This window comes from Diorhabda carinulata, chromosome X, assembly GCF_026250575.1.
Source record: "Diorhabda carinulata isolate Delta chromosome X, icDioCari1.1, whole genome shotgun sequence".
Classification (NCBI taxonomy): Eukaryota; Metazoa; Arthropoda; class Insecta; order Coleoptera; family Chrysomelidae; genus Diorhabda; species Diorhabda carinulata.
This window is the reverse complement of record NC_079472.1, coordinates 30,984,159-31,001,504: the sequence shown is the minus strand read 5'-3', so window position 1 is coordinate 31,001,504 and position 17,346 is coordinate 30,984,159. Positions and strand designations below refer to the sequence as shown.

Sequence of the window (17,346 nt, the reverse complement as noted above, 5' to 3'; positions counted from 1 at the left end):
AACGTAAAAGATCCCACAAATCAGTGTAGCCGTTCCGCACGTTTGTATAGAGACTGTTTTTGGTATTAGATCAGGTTGTTTCGGAACTATAAATGACCCTTTTCATGAAAAATTCTGATTTATCAACGTAACAAATGGAATTGTCAAGGCTTAGAACTATTTTGACCTTCTTTTCGTTCTAAAAGTATTGTGGTAGATCCAGTTATGAATGGACTAACAAAATCCAACGAATTTCTTTCAAATCGCGTCAATAAAGTATAGGAAAGTTTATTAGAATGCGTTTTTAGTTTAAAAAAATATGTCGATAACGTTCAAACTCAGAATCTCTCAACGCATGCGTAAATATATTTTCCGAAAAATAAGTCGAAGTCTGAAACTTTTTACGTAACCCTCGACGGATATTTAAGAACGTGACGATGTTTTTTGTCGATATCAAAATGTTTAGTAGCCGGTTTCGATGTATTTGGATCTCTTCAGAACAGTGTAATATCCTCTGAAATTGACCAAAAATTAACAAAACGATGTCAATTGCGTTTTCCCCCCATAAAAAATGTATATACCGTGAATTAGAGTAAATCAAAAACTTTTCACGTAACCCTTGTTTCCCTCGACGGATATTTAAGAATGTGACGATTTTTTTTGTAGATATCGAAATGTTTGGTAGCCGGTTTCGATGTATTTGGATCTCTTCAGAACAGTGTAATATCCTCTGAAATTGACCAAAAATTAACAAAACGATGTCAATTGCGTGTTCCCCCCATAAAAAATGTATATACCTTCGATGTATTTGGATCTCTTCAGAACAGTGTAATATCCTCTGAAATTGACCAAAAATTAACAAAACGATGTCAATTGCGTTTTCCCCCCATAAAAAATGTATATACCGTGAATTAGCGTAAATAAAAAACTTTTCACGTAACCCTTGTTTCCCTCGACGGATATTTAAGAATGTGACGATTTTTTTTGTAGATATCGAAATGTTTGGTAGCCGCTTTCGATGTATTTGGATCTCTTCAGAACAGTGTAATATCCTCTGAAATTGACCAAAAATTAACAAAACGATGTCAATTGCGTTTTCCCCCCATAAAAAATGTATATACCGTGAATTAGCGTAAATAAAAAACTTTTCACGTAACCCTTGTTTCCCTCGACGGATATTTAAGAATGTGACGATTTTTTTTGTAGATATCGAAATGTTTGTTAGCCGGTTTCGATGTATTTGGACCTCTTCAGAACGGTGTAATACACTCCCGAATTACTGAAATTGTCCAAAAATCAATAAAACGATGTTAATTACGTTTCCCCCCATAAAAAATGTATATACCGTGAATTAGCGTAAATAAAAAACTTTTCACGTAAGCCTTGTTTCCCTCGACGGATATTTAAGAATGTGACGATTTTTTTTGTAGATATCGAAATGTTTGTTAGCCGGTTTCGATGTATTTGGACCTCTTCAGAACGGTGTAATACACTCCCGAATTACTGAAATTGTCCAAAAATCAATAAAACGATGTTAATTACGTTTCCCCCCATAAAAAATGTATATACCGTGAATTAGCGTAAATAAAAAACTTTTCACGTAAGCCTTGTTTCCCTCGACGGATATTTAAGAATGTGACGATTTTTTTTGTAGATATCGAAATGTTTGGTAGCCGGTTTCGATGTATTTGGACCTCTTCAGAACAGTGAAATTGACGAAAAATTAACAAAACGATGTCAATTACGTCTTCCCTCATAAAAAATGTATATACCGTTGATTAGAGTGAATAAATTAATTTATATAATTGCTTCTAAAATGGCTACTATCCTAACGAATGTTTTTGCAAATAAAAAATAATTAGCCAATTACCAGATCTGGTTTGGTTTTTTTTTTAAGGAGTGCTATCAACCATTTATCTAAAATATTTTTCGAATTATGCAGTAATAGGAATATTATGTAAATGTTGAAGGACTTCCTGCTTGCTTTTCATGCACACGTATATTTGACTTATAAAAAATCATAAGCTAGATTTTGAGTTTGTTTCTTTAAAAGGCCCAAACAATACATTATCTCCTCACACACTTCAAATTGACAATTAATTTGAAGAAACTATACTTATTTCTAATTTTAATTGTATGTGTGTATAAATCAAATTATTATCTAAAAAGGATTTGTCTAGTCGTTAAATTGGAATAAACAACTTTTTTCATTTCAATTATAAACAAATAAAAATTAATAAAAAAAAATAGTATAATATCAATGTCGTCGTCGTGATCTTTCTTGATATGAAATTTTGGAAACATTTCGATTTTGATTTACAACTAATAATACTAGTTATAATAAATATGGTCCTAATTTCTCTAAAATAGAAATAGAGGAGTAGGAGATGAAAATATAAGATATAAAATCGAAATATTTTTTATTTGGACACAATTCTATTCACATGAATCAAGTTTCTTCTTAAATGAAGCAAATACTAAATGATGCTACGTCAAATACCATCTCAAGACGATAGGCATGGTAGAGGACAACAATTGTTGATTGTCTCTCCCTTTTGGAGATAGTGGATGAACCATACTCCATGGACATCCCGAAATACTGAATCCATAACCTTCCCAATTGACTGTTGTGTTTTTGGACGCTTCTAGTTCACCAGATGCAGTCCACTTAGATGATGGATCCATGTTTCATCTATCGAAACAAAAAATCTGATTCATTATGTGAAAACATGACCAAATACTGTTCCGAATCATCAACTCTTTGTTATTTTTGATCGATAATCAGTAAACGCGGCACCCGCTTTGAAAAAATCATTCTCGTGGTCAAAGATTGTAAAGATAATGCCTTCTGATATCTTTAGGTCATCAGCTATCTCACGCAATTCCAATTTATGATTAGTGGTAACCAATTTGTAGACCACCTCAATTGGACGACCAGACCAGAACGTTTACCATCATCAGTCTGTAATTGGTTCTTTTCGATGGAGCAGAGTCTGGATAATACTTTTGAAGCCATTCCTAACATTGTACAATATTTTTTTTCATCAAGAAGCAATGATAAATTAACATACGAAATTATTTTGAATCGATTATTTTGAAAATAACGCACAAAGTCTTTTGAAAGTTCATTGAAAAATTCGTAGTGCAAGTATGGAACAACAGATAATATTCGGGGTGGTGTGATTGTCAAGTCGAAGTTGTAGTTTTTGCGGATTCCCAATACTTTTCTACTCGATATCGTCCAGATTCATTATGGGACATCCTCTATAATTTTTTGATAAAAAACCGTCGTCATAACACCACTTGCATTCAAGATCGAATAAACAAGTTAACAAAAAACCCATATGGTCCACGACTCGTGCCAAAATACGACAAAAACGATCACAAAAAATACGTTAGAAATTCTTTATTTTTTTTCTTGACACCCCACGAAAATGTATAACGGAAAAAATTATCCAACAAAACAAAATTAAATCCCTTGTCCCTTTTTTTGACCCTTGGTCACCTTACGCTAGAATGTGATGGTTCTTTATCTGTATTACGTTATATAAAAACACATTCTTTCATTTCATTTTTTCGAATTCAAATAGTTCTATTGAAAAATCTGACCGTACAAACAATCGTCCAACTAAAATCTCTTCTATAACTAAATGATCGATGGTTAATGTTCCTCTGGTTGATCGTATTAAAAATAGGGGAACTGGATGTACCAAACGTAGTTTACAGTTGTACCTGTACATCCCTAAGCTAAGATCGCTGTAAAGTAATTGTGGTAAGCATCGGAACCGGAATTTGCATAGCTTCGTGAGAAAAAAGCAGGCTGCTTATAGCTGTCAACTGTTTAATATTCAAATCTAGCGTGATAGATCGTTACGGCACTGAGAACTCAACTAACTAATCACTCATGAAACAGTGAATTTTTTTAGAGATTCAAAATTAAAATAAAAAATAGATTAGAGGGTTTAGAGAAAGGTGTCACTTTTTTATACGTCATTTGTCACATTAGTTTTGTGATACGAGAAAATAATTTGACGTTTGACATTTTTCTTTTCGGTTAACGACGTTGTTACTTTTGTCACTATTTAAATGGAACTATGTGAAAATATCGAGTTATATTATAAGTTACTCTGTATTTTTTGTGTCAGAGACGTGTAGCAGATGTTGATGAACTATTTACATGGTTACCAAAAAAGCGCTGAAATTGTTAATTTAGTTGAAACGCAATCATTTTTTTACCGACTAGAATCTAATCAAAAAATTTACATTTTATCAAAAATTTTCTATTTTTTTTTTTTCAGGTGAAAGTATACCAGGTAGTAATAGGAATTTTTTATTATAACAATAAATAATCAACAAGAATTTGTATTGAGATTTTATATTTACGTAATTTATATAACATACACTAGTACGGTCCATGATTTCGTACCTAAACATAAAAAGAAAACTCATAAACTCGGAATTTCGTTGCACTTTTCAAAACGTCTGAATTTTCAATTTCATCGACGCTGTTAAATATAAAGTATAAAGTATAACGAGGCTAGATCAGGGCGATATAAAGGATATTCAAAACCTTGGAAAGCGAATCAACCCCGCACTTCAGCTGCCTTAGTAATAATATGTCTCGTCCATGGTTGCATTTGATTTCTTGAAGTTTTCCATGATTTTCGTGATTTTTGCTTTTTTTGGCACGCGCTTTATGGAATCTCTTTTGGATATTGGATCATAGAATAGTTTCAACACTCATTACAATTGATTCGATTACACTTTTTTAATCATCCCCCTTTAAAAAGTGCTCATAATATTCTACTTGACGCTGCTTTTCTGGCTTTAAAAAATGGTTCTGTGGCCAAAGATTGTTCATGAAGAGGTCTGGCAGTTAATAGTCCAAAGATCCGGTCCAGATCGTTTGATTTGACCTCATTAGACTTCGTTTTATGAGGCGTCCAATTCCAATAAATTTCCAGGACAAATTTTATGAATGCAAAAAATATTTTACGATTAATTTATTAATTTATTAAATCTAAGAATAAACAGGTTTGACTAATTCGAATATATTGTCATATGCAGACGAAATTTTGTAATACATAATTGCATTTATATTTATATATAGATATATAAAAAAATATGTAAAACAGGTTTCTATGGTAACATAAAAACTCAACAATATGATTTGTAAACGATCGATAAACATTAACGAAACTTTTTGTTAATGAAAATAACCAAAAAAAAGTCGGACTTAACCTACATCAACATGTAAATTATTAAATCCCTTTTTTTTGTTAAAAGTTACCTTGTAATACATGCATGACAAGGTGTGTTTTTATAAAAGACCTACGCCTTTGAAGCAAAAAAAAATTCAGGTTCAAGGAATTTATAAATGAGATAAACAAATATACATTTAATTTGAACCTACTTTAGAAAAAAAACCAATTAAATGATGTCGAACATCATTTGAATGTTAAAAAAAGATTTTTTGCTTTTTTGAATAATTTAATTATATTTATTGTTTTTTTTTAATATTTAATACGATTTTTTATGATAATGATAATTTGATCCATTTTCTAAATATTGAGATATTTGTCCTATGTATATATCTACATAAGCTTCTCTACTCTTAACTTGTAAGGCATTCAATTATATTGATCTGTCTCAGGATTATTTTTCCACATTTTTTCTTATCCATTGGGGTCAAATTTGACATCAAATTCGTAATTAGTGACCACGAAAACTCTGGAGATAATACGTAACTTCATTGCTTATCAAAATATAGGTTATATCATGCAAAAAGGTGGTTGTTAGCGGGATAAGGGTGTTAGTTTTTATATATTTGACATCGAATTTATAATCAGCGACCCCAAAAACTTCCTAGGGACCGATTTCAGACTTAAATTCTTCAGCTTTGGCCAGCTTTTTGAGATATAGTCAATACTTTGTGGTTGATGGTATTCCTCTGAATTTTTTCTCGCGTCTTTGTGATTTTCCCGTCTTTCAATCGTCTGTATAGAAATTTCGCTTATATAATACAATTAATTAATAATTCTTAGTATATTATTATTCATTGTATATTGGACAAACGTATCAACAATCCGCAAATAGATTAAAAAGTCATCGAACATGATTGTATAACATAAAACATCAAATACTTATTTATACAAAATTTTTTTATATATATATATATTGTGTTTGTTGATCGAAAGAAGGCATACGACAAATACTTGTTAATACAAATGATATAAAAGACCCTGTACCATTTTTCTTGATTTATTGAAATAAAAACTACTACGACTGAGATAATTCTAGTGATTTGAATTTTTAATTTAAATGCGAGTAGCAGCCTGAAAAAGAGCTTAATAACATGTATGCCTCTCATTTTCGGAGTTTATACTCCTCACAACCTCACAATTACTAGCAAAACCACGAAGATAATGTCGAACATGCGAGATGATAATGATGAACCAGTTCATCGAAAAAAAAAAATTTTTTTCCTCAGTAGCTCTCGGATTTATTAAAGTCTATAATACTTTATACTTTAGTACGATAGAATTAGAATTTTTGATTACGTTAATAAAATATGTAATTGGAAAGCGGTTTTTGAAAGTACGATCAAATGTAAAGAAAAAGTATTCCTAGAAAAGTATCTAGGATGCAAGTGTCTAGGAACTTTTCAACTCTAGAGTCTAGGGATATTTTTTGGACGTGTAATGTAATTCAAGACGCAATATATCTTGATCAAAAGCAGTCCAGATGAAGTTCAATTACTGAAATTTTTCTTAATCCATTCTCAACTAATTGTTGTTCTTTCTAGCCAAGACCTAACCCAACGCTCTTTTCTGTCCATTTAAAAACGAGCTAACACAAAAGTTGAATGTGAGGTTAGGAAATTATTTACTTCTATTTATGGAACTTTGACTAGTGGCAACCATGACGCAATGGCAAAAGTCTTTCATAATGTCAAGCGACACTATATAGCAAATAATCTAAATACATTTATGCCCCAAACATATGCCCAATAAGTTTATAGTGCGACACATTTATATTAAATCGAATTCTTGATTCATATTCTTGCGAAACGCCTTCTAGAAGCTCTCGAAAGTTTTACCCATCCACAATCTGTAGAGCGGAATGATAGAGAGACGAGGCGAATGAAGGCGAGTGGACATTCTCGCAGTCGCTTTTTTTCATGAAGAAGCTGTATCGCGCAAAACAAGTTATAGTGCAAATTCCAAATGATTTAGCATAAAGTTACTCAATCATATTATTTTTAAAGTAAAAAAGATTAGATTCCAAATAGAAAATTTCCGAGTAATTACATTTTATGAACGTTTATAAAGAAATATGATTCACGGTATAATATTTTCGTATAATTTATTATTGATAATCTCGCAAGATGTTTACAAATATAAAATGTAAACAATAACAAAAAAAATTTTAGAAAATTCAATTGGTAAATGATATATGACAATGGTATTGAATAAAATATGTTTATTATATATTTTTGGAGACGCCTGGCATGAGACTAGGGATCGGACTTTTAACCGGACACCGCCATCTAAGATTTCATACCATGGGCATCACGGATGATCCAGAGTGCCTGGAGGAGGACTTAAACTGCAGACTACGTTATCTGTAAATGCCCTGCACTAACACGAGCGCGGCTTAAACCCCACAACCTGCCTAACGACATTAAAGTATTCAAGCCAAATATCCTGATCGGCTTCTCAAAGGACATCAGACTTTGGCGTCGTCAAATGGGGCACATGTGATTAACCACTTCAACGGTCATGAACTATGAACTATTGTATATTTTTAAATTACGCATATATTTTTATTGTACTAAATTTTGTTTAGTTTTTTCTTTCTCTCTTTCTCATTCTCTCTCTCATTTTATTGCCTTGAGGTGATTATGAACATCCACCTGGCCTTTACTCTAACTGGGAATCTCTCTTTAGGAAAAAATCGTATTTGATTGACGTGTGTTATACGTATCATTGAAATATGTTTTTATTTAAATATAAACGAACGGAGAAATATTGAAAAAAGTGTTAATTGCATCAAAAATTGTTAACATCCGGACGTCATAATTTCCTCAACATTAATTCTTATTATATTTTATTTAAATTATTTTGTACTGCAACGTTGCCATACAACAACTGTAGATACCGTACCATAAATTTATAGGTTATTTTTCAAATTAATTTAAGCCCCCGTATATTTCTCACTAATATTGAACTGAAGGTGTCGAATATGAAATTTTACTTAGACACACCTTTTCTCATTTGATTCATATCAAAAATAAATCGATATCTGGAGCGGTTTCAGAAATACGTTATTTTTTATAGAAGCTTGTCATTTTTTTTACTACTTTAAAATCACGAATAGACTGTTGTAAATAGTTATTTGTATACCAAGGACTGCAAGTGCTACTTACTATTTCAGCCGCGGCGTACACAACATTTTTTAAACGACGCATAAAATCCAAAACTTTTTCAATTACACTGAGGAAAGAAATATAAATAATAGAGAATTATAAACCTCAGGTGGCGTGGATTCGAGTAACTCTTCATCGCTGATGTTTTATTTTTCATCATCATTCATAGTTATTCATTAATTTAGACAAAACTTCGGATAAAACAAATAATTTCAGAAAATTAAAAATTTAAGGTTATGCAAGATCATCGAAGTGAAACTGTCAACTGTCAATATTGAAGTGGCTAGAGTCACTCCAGAGCGTTCCTAAAGTGTTTTGTAGTACAGAACTGTCACTGTCACTGTCACTACATGGAACACTCAAAATATTGTTGTTGATATGTTTTAACAGAATCTGGAAAAAAACAAAAATTCAAATTTCAGTTAGGATCTGGCTCAATTTGCATCAGATGTAAAAATATCGATTCATTTATATTATCTAGTGAAATAGAATAAAAAACAAACCACGAAAACTGTTTTTTCAATAGCACATTCTTTATTTTGAAAACTATATTGGGAAGTGGTAGTAACTTGGCAAAAGTTTATTTTGGATTGGAATCCTCTGCCTTTTCTTTGCTTGATTTGCACGCACTACATCAACGATTTTCTTCATGGATTTGGAGTTTGAGAGAAAAAAGATGTGGTAGTAAAGTTTTCTTTGGGGAGATCACAACAAGAAGCCAAAACTTTTATTTTTTAATACAGTGCACGAATTAACTGCGAGGTATTGGAGATTAGTTATAAAAGAAAATTCGACTTGATGAGGATTTGATGTAAGAAAACGTGTTTTTTACATCTTAAATCGTGCTTCATTGGGTAAATAATGGAATGAATAAAATTTGATTTCGATTTGACGTTCAAATAACGTATCTGACATGATAAAACCAGTTACTATTCATCATATTTTCAAGGTTAAATACAAACAAAAGAACTGATAGAATTGATATACGAGTAGGCGTTAATAACAATTTACGAACAGACGAGTTGATTGCAAAAAAAATGTGGTAATACTGTTTATGAAAAAATAATTTATGGTACCCACTTTTGGATGGTCTTAAGATGATCTATGTATGTAATTATAAATATTGACATTGAAAATTTCAGTTTTTAATGTTTCCTTAAAACATTATATAATTCAAAAGTTAATAAAAAAATTGCACTTGTTGAAATCCGAATATAAATAGAAGTCGACTAATTAGCTACCAAAACATTAAAAAAAAAATAATATTATGAATATTCATGGTATAAAATAATAAGTGAATTGAAACCATGACCTTGGTTATAGACAACGATATGCAGCCAACTTTTATATGAATTTATATAGCGCTCAATTTTTAATATTTAATATTTATAATAGCTCGCATCCGTTGGTGCTGAATAATAAATAAAAAAGTCGCAAATCAGAATTAAGTATATACAAAGCGGCCCAAAGTAAGATATCCACAAAAAATTTCACTACTTTTCAATATATCGTGTAAATAACTAAGAAAAAGACATTTTTTTACCAAAAGTCGATTCTATTAATCAATGTAATCTCCTTTAAGAGAAATACAATCATTCCAACGCTTCTCTAACTTTTCGATACCGTACTTGTAGAAGAAATTTGTCTTTTGTCTCATAATAGGTTTCAATTTCAGCGATTGCTCCTTCATTTGAGCTGAATTTCTTACTAAAGAGCATTTTTTTGAGATCGGAGAATAGCCAGTAGTCACTGGCGGCTAAATCTGGATTATACAATGGATTAAGAAGCAATTCAAAGTGTAATTCGTTCAATTTAACCATAGACTAATGAATCGGTGGTTTTTTCTTCGATATACGAGACCGTTTTTCCCCGATTTTTACATTCAATCGATCCAACAACTCTATGTAGTATTTTTGGAGCTAGTCTGAAGTCTTAACCTTCCCACCTGACTGTTAAACCTCCGGACGTGGTTCACCGGCTGCAGTCCACTCAGATGATGATCGTTTTGATTCCGGAATGAAGTGAATCAAAGCCAAGAAAATTGTATCGAGTTGCGATGAAGATTTTCGAAAACACAACCTCCTATTTATTATTTTTTGCGCGCATAAGCTTTCTGCTCGACTCCTCCACTTCTTGTTGCTAATCGAAGGCTTCTTTATGTGTTTGAATCTCGTACATGGCATCAGTGATGTCTACATCTTCTTAGATGACAAGTCATTGGTAAATTTCGTTGATATTTAACTTGATTTTGAGATAGGAGGAAGGTCTATGTATGTGTGCCAAAACCAAGTGTTTCCAGAGTTTGTTTTGCGACTAAAATACTTAAAGATGTAATAGCTTCGCCAGGAGTTAGTTTCATACAATGTTTCATTCTTCATTGCTGTTTTTGTTGCTCGTATTTTTAATTATATAATAAAGAGAAAAAAACTAAATTGATATTATATAATATTGTGCAATATTATCTCTTCTCGTAAGTTGTTATTAGTATTTTATAAAATCTTTTGAAAATAAACATAAAAGTTGTAATGATCAAAGATTAATAGCTTGCAAAATGAAATATTTTTATTACGGTCATCAACCTTTCAACCAAGTCATCTTTACTGTCTTTCTTTTTAATTCAAACTATCGCTGATTGCTGTTTGATTATTTATTTATCGGATTGATCAACGTAGACTTCAAATTTTTGCTAATAAATCTAAATAAATCACCTTTCTCTAACGGTTGAAACATTTTTTTTGTTCTTCCATTTTTAATCAGATACATAATCACCGTTAAAATGGTAGAGTTATGGAATACATTATGAAAATTTATAGACAAAATGGTGGTCATAAAAATATTTCAAGGTATTGACGTCAAAGTGTTATTTCACTATTATATGTGAAAAAATTTACAAAACAAATTAAAAAGAACGTTCAATTCGAGGGATTCACATTTAAAAATGATATAAACTACCAAATAATAATCAAGAGGTACTAAATTAGACAAATTCTGATCCTAATTGAAATCAACTTCATCCAATGACGCCTACTACGAAACTATCGAATGTAGTATCGATTTTTTTAACCATCGATATTATCATATGCGTTCAGCAACAGTAACAGTCAACCTAACCTAGCATTCTAGACGTCAAGACATTTCTCTTTGTTACTGCAATTTTTTTTATTATTAAATTAACATATTAACTTCAAGTATTCCCTTCCCTGGTCCTAATAACAGCTTTCGATCACTTGCAATCAATACATTTCTTTATTTGATCCGATTTGATACGATTTGCGTCCCGCGGTCACCGGGACCCAGTAAGGGTCGTAAATGAATTGCGTCCTTTCGAAAACTGTGGTACTAAGAGCTAATTATACTTCCCAGGATTATCGATATTTAAATATCGAATTCTGGTTAACCATTTCTTGGGCTAACTACCATGGATGAGGTTGAATTTGAAGTAATTGATGAAATCTTATAACCTAACCTTAGCCTGTAGATACGAAAATTAGTAAGACCAGGTCAGGTTGACTGTGGTACGTCTGATTTCCTAGCTGGTGTAAGATTTTTAGTTCCGCCAATTCATAGCAGCAATTAGGACCGTACGGAATTTGCGAAGGGGGATTACCCTGCATTAGGATGAAACTAGTGTAATGAACGAAGTGATCCTCTAAAATTGATCAGTTCGTCGTTCATCCCCCCTGTTCTGCCGTCAGTTTTAATAAAAACCAACTCGGTTTTTGCTTCTCCAAACCATCCAGGAATGTCCTTCAAAAACCAAGTTTTTTTTTCGGCAACACTGCTGGAATCTTTCTCCGGGGTCTTCTCTACATTCGTTCTTTTCTATCTCTACCAGAAGAAACAACAATATTTTATAAAATTTTAAGATTTTAGAAATTTGAGTTTAGTTTTTCTCAGTTCAAACGCTGCTTGTTTCAGAGAACTTTTAGTACCAAATGCATTACTTTTATCTGCTAAAAACATCCCTGATTGTATGTTGATTACCACGATGACATGGAACGTCAATGAAGACGGCAGAAACCTTTGTTATATTTCACTTTGACTGTATTTCTTGTTTTGCGAATAAAAATGAAGCCACCACACGCGCTGGTATCATTGTATGGAGTTTTTTGTGCCAATTTACTAGAAAATATTTCCGAATGCATTATTGTCAATTTCAAAATTGTGAAAATTCAATATTAAGGGCGCCTCTGATCCTTGTACCATTTTTCAAGGTCAAATAGATCGTTTGTTAAACAGCAATCGTCGTATTCTTTTTATTGTCCACCCAAATTTTTTGTGCAATTTCTAACCTAAATAAAATGAACCGTAATCTTAATATACACACATATCTATATAAGTACAACAAAAAAAAAAGGGTTTACTTTGTAAATTCCGCCGACAAAAGTTTTTATTGCCGTCTTTTAGAAAATACAGTTGTCATGGAATTTCAGAAGCTGTTTATACCCTTTTTCGAAAATATATAAGAAAAAATACGTGTTTAAATGAAATCTTTTGTAAATATTTGGGCAATATTTGTAAATTTTCGACGCAAGGAAAATAGTGCGAACAGGACAGGATTTAGGCAAAATTATAAAGTCTATAACTTGTAATTAGCTAAAACGACATAATTGAAAAAAAAACGAATTAGCAAATAAAAAAATCGAATAATTTTATTTAATAAACTTAACGTCAACACTTTTTCATCCCAATAATCGTTTAATTAACTATTTAATTAATATTATTTGCATTTGCTAATTAGCACTTATTGATTAGAAGTAATTATGTGACATTGTCTAATGCTAATGTGAAAATCGTGTTCAATTCTTTAACTAACTGTTTTATTAATAATATCATTCATGTATGTATGTATATAGATATTGAGGTATCATACGATTCAAAGGATCTTTTCAGGACTTCTGCAGCGCTTCACACTTTTGGAGGTTTTGTCCTCCGTGTAACAAAATCTCCACGCTGTATTATCTGTTAAGTCTAGTGTCTTCAGGTATCCATTCAAACACAACCGTCTGAAGAACGGACATGTTTCGTTTTAATACTTTTCGACAGCGTTGCCAGACTGCCCATTATCAGATCTTTTATCATTTCTTTCCATTTTTTTTTTGTTTTTTTGCCAGTTCCACTGTCCTCAAATCTATTCTAACCTTCTCCAATCATTTTTTTCTTCGTACTCCTCTTGTTAAAGTTGGAATAACAGGATTGATACAGCAACAACGAAATATTTTGGATATTTGGATAAAAAATAACAAGAATATTGTTTATCTTCATTGTTTTCACATCTACAAATCTTTTTGTATCTTTTTCCACCGTTCCGTTCCACCTTCCACTGTGGAAGATTTCGGAAAATCTTGACGTTTTCTACCTATTTAAACCGTTATTGTTGTTTTTTTTTATTCTATATTAAGATAACCATTAATTAGTTTTTGCTTGTGCGTATTGCCAAGGTTCCAAGTTCGGATCAGTAAATTTGTTTACTCTGATAGATCAGAAAGATCAAAACATTAAAAAACGACATGCTAAGAGCAAAAATTTAAGCAGACAATCGAGATATTGAAAATATTAGCAGAGCGTGGATTTTTCTGAAGATTTCAAAGTTAATCGAGATCATACAGGACCGGTTTTTTGATTGCTTATCTTATGTTAAGTTCAGGATATAATCGGGATAGTTGAAAGAGCTGCAACAATCCTAGAAAAAAAATTGACGGATTGGGATAGGAGATACTTTATATTTATTACTAATTCGTGTTAAATTATTGAAGAATTGATTAAAGACGTCATTGAAAGTTCTAATGCCGATTCTGATCATTGTTAAGTTACCTAATAGTTATTTATTGGTCGACTTCCAAATTGCATCATAAATTTTATAGAAATAAATGTACAAGTATCGAAATTTGGAATAAAAACTAAAACTACAGATATTTTAAGAAAATATTTTCGTCCGGAAATTCGAGATCTTTTGTTGTTTATATAACCGACGGTAGGTAGAAATATTGCGATAAAACTATAAAATAATAAATAATTATGGTCGAAACTTTACCCTTTTTCATTTTATTACCAACAGAATTGGCTCAAGCCACAAATATGAAATTTGTATACTCAGTTCAATCTGTCGCTTGTCCTCAATCATCCAAGATTTGTTTCTACCCTCGTATATTTGAATATAGTTGAAATTTTCACATTTCCTTGTTGATAATTTGTTTATTAATGCCAATACCAACTTATTTCACATGCAATTCCCTGCATATAATTTTTGAAAGCCTCGGAAAAGCCACATAATTCATGTACAATGTCCTATACCCTCAACTGTTTTGGAAATATATTTACCAGGAAATTATCTTATCCCACAACTTTATTACCCTACACTAAAAACCTAATGAGTAAAATTGATTATTTATATGAAAAAAAACAGACGTTAATGTGAATGCAGGAGACGTTCAACACGCTCGCTGCGAACGTCTTGGAAATGTGGCAACGCTCTCGAAAAATCGATAGATATCCATGCGGGAGATTTCGTGGGTCCGTACTCTTTTGATGGTTACGTGATTGATCAAAGTTATCTGGAAATATTCGAAGCAAATGGGTAACGATCTAATACTCGCGAACATCCGACGTTTCGAGCGTAGCACCCTTCCCGACATCCGAATTTGAAACTCCTCGCGAATAGCTCAGACTTTCTAATTTGAACGCTTCCAATGTACTGCGGTTTTTGATTTTTCTGACGGAATGTCTTGAATCTGCAATGGAATCTGTTCAGAGTGAGCTAATCAGCGCTGTTTCCCACCAACGTGGTTCCAGAAGAACGCCTTAGTCCATGTCCGTTAGATTCTTCGGGATTTTTCGGTTTCAGGTATCTTACAACAAGTTTGGGGACAGCGCTGATGGTATGATATCCAACACGTTTGGTGTAACAACTAATCTTCTGCCGTTCAAATTTTTAGGTCGTAGATTTGTACATTTACGATAAAGTACACAGGGTTCGAATGTGCACCCCTTTTTGTTGTAGCGGGACGAGCGCCTTACAAACAAAACAACACTTTTTGGATCTGTCACCTTGTATCAATACAATAGATAAAATTCTAAATATTATCATAAAAAATTCTATTTATTTTTTTACAAGACAGTCGTGGAGTCGTTGTAATTTATTCATTGGTTTCTAAATTAGCAAAAAATATATTAACATTACCTACGTACCATCAGAAACGACTTTAATAACAGCTAATTAAAGATAACAGCAATGCCATAAAAACACTAATTAAGAGCTTTGAAGTAATAAACTTTTCTTTTAGTCAAAGATCTCTTTTGCAATGAATACCTTGATTGGTTTCAAGATTCGCACAACTCGACATAATGGTTCTTAAAAAATTATACTTTACAAATGAATGTAGTAAATAGGAAATGGAAGATACTTCCTACAATATCACCTGTATCTTTATAGAACGGTTTTCGTTACTGAATCATCAAGCGGATCGATCTAAGTCAATTAGATCTTAGATATCATTATTATTTGGCAGCCTGCTTCGTCTCTTAGACCTAGACCTACGTCCATCGTGTCGGTGATTGTCTATTGGTTCTGTATGCTTCATCCCTGGTACACCATTTTAGTATTCTCTTGGTCCATCTATTTTCTGTTACCCCAGTTTCATTTTAAATTCATCTCACTCCTAACCTAGACTTCTTCAAAGCTCGTTGATTTATTATATATATAAAACTGGAAGGACTTTTTGGTTAAATACCTTTCCCAATGACACTACCATTTAAAAAGTAACATATTCGATTCCTTTTATTTTTAACTTCAGGTTACAACTGGGGATCTGTTATAAATCGAGTTTACCTTCAATGAACATCATCAAACTTTGTATAAGAAACTACTGGTAGTATAGAAACAGCTCTTAAGATTTATTAGAGGTTTTGTTAAGATGGAAAGTTGTTTTAAGCTTTTCCATTCGCAAAAAAACTGATACTTTGGTACGTGTAGCGTTCTCTCGAGGTGTCGTTGGTGCTTTTATTCGAAAGTAAAATCGACAACAATTTTAAAGACAATTCTGAATAAAATTTGCTTTTAATTGATACATATAAGCAAAATAAGACTACCAAAGATATTACTAATATTTTTCCAAGCTTGAAATTGACTTTACCTTTTCGTTTAATTTACAAAAATGATCAAAATTACTTATCCCACATAGATTTTTATGAACCTAGTCTGGGATGACCTCCAGTCATGGCTTGATATGACGAGTTAACCAGATTTTTATTGTCGAAAACCACGATGAGCATCATCTTGATTTTCGCACGTGGTTTTATCGGCTTCGGCTCATTTTTGCAACGCCAATTGCTCAATAGCTCGCATTTCTGAAGTTATATTTATAAACCCTAGTCTCGTCACCAATAATGATGCGTTGGATACTCACCTACAATGCTAAACATCTTTTGTAACCTCTACTTAGATACTGAATCATCATTTACGGCTTCAAAATATTGAATAATTGAATTTGAACGTAGCCGTATCAGTTTGAGTGATGAAGAACGTTCGGGGCGGTTCAAAACTTCTGAAACTAGGCATCTCATTCACCAAATAATAATGAATGATCTTCCGATTTCCACATTTGCTGTGCAGTGGACATTTTGGACGAATTGCGCATTCAAATGAACATTTTCCAGACTTTTTACTTCGATTTTTAAATGTAGATGTAACTTGGATCCATCTTTAGACTCCTGAGATGAAAAAACAGTCAAGAAAGTGGATTGCAAAAAGCAAGAGGATCTTTTTTGGGCTAGATCCCACGCTCCACAGGGGGGCAGTTCGACATTCTGGGATATTCAAATGCAATCTTGGTGTTAAAATTGATACGGAAATAAGCAAATTATGAAGTAATGAAGAAGGTAAGCTGATGCGACTCGTGAAAAATCTGGTGGTCTGATGATGCAAAACGCAAAATTTAGTC

General features: G+C 32.2%; 1 protein-coding gene and 1 long non-coding RNA gene across 6 annotated transcripts in view; one reads left to right on the top strand and one right to left on the bottom strand.

Moving 5' to 3' along the window:
- The window catches only part of LOC130900950 (uncharacterized), a 172,625-nt gene that overhangs the window by 99,425 nt on the left and 55,854 nt on the right, over positions 1-17,346 (bottom strand). The window lies entirely within an intron of this gene.
- Positions 1-17,346, top strand: part of LOC130900939 (zinc finger protein rotund-like) — a 167,220-nt gene that overhangs the window by 126,678 nt on the left and 23,196 nt on the right. The gene's annotated exons all lie outside the window — the stretch shown is intronic.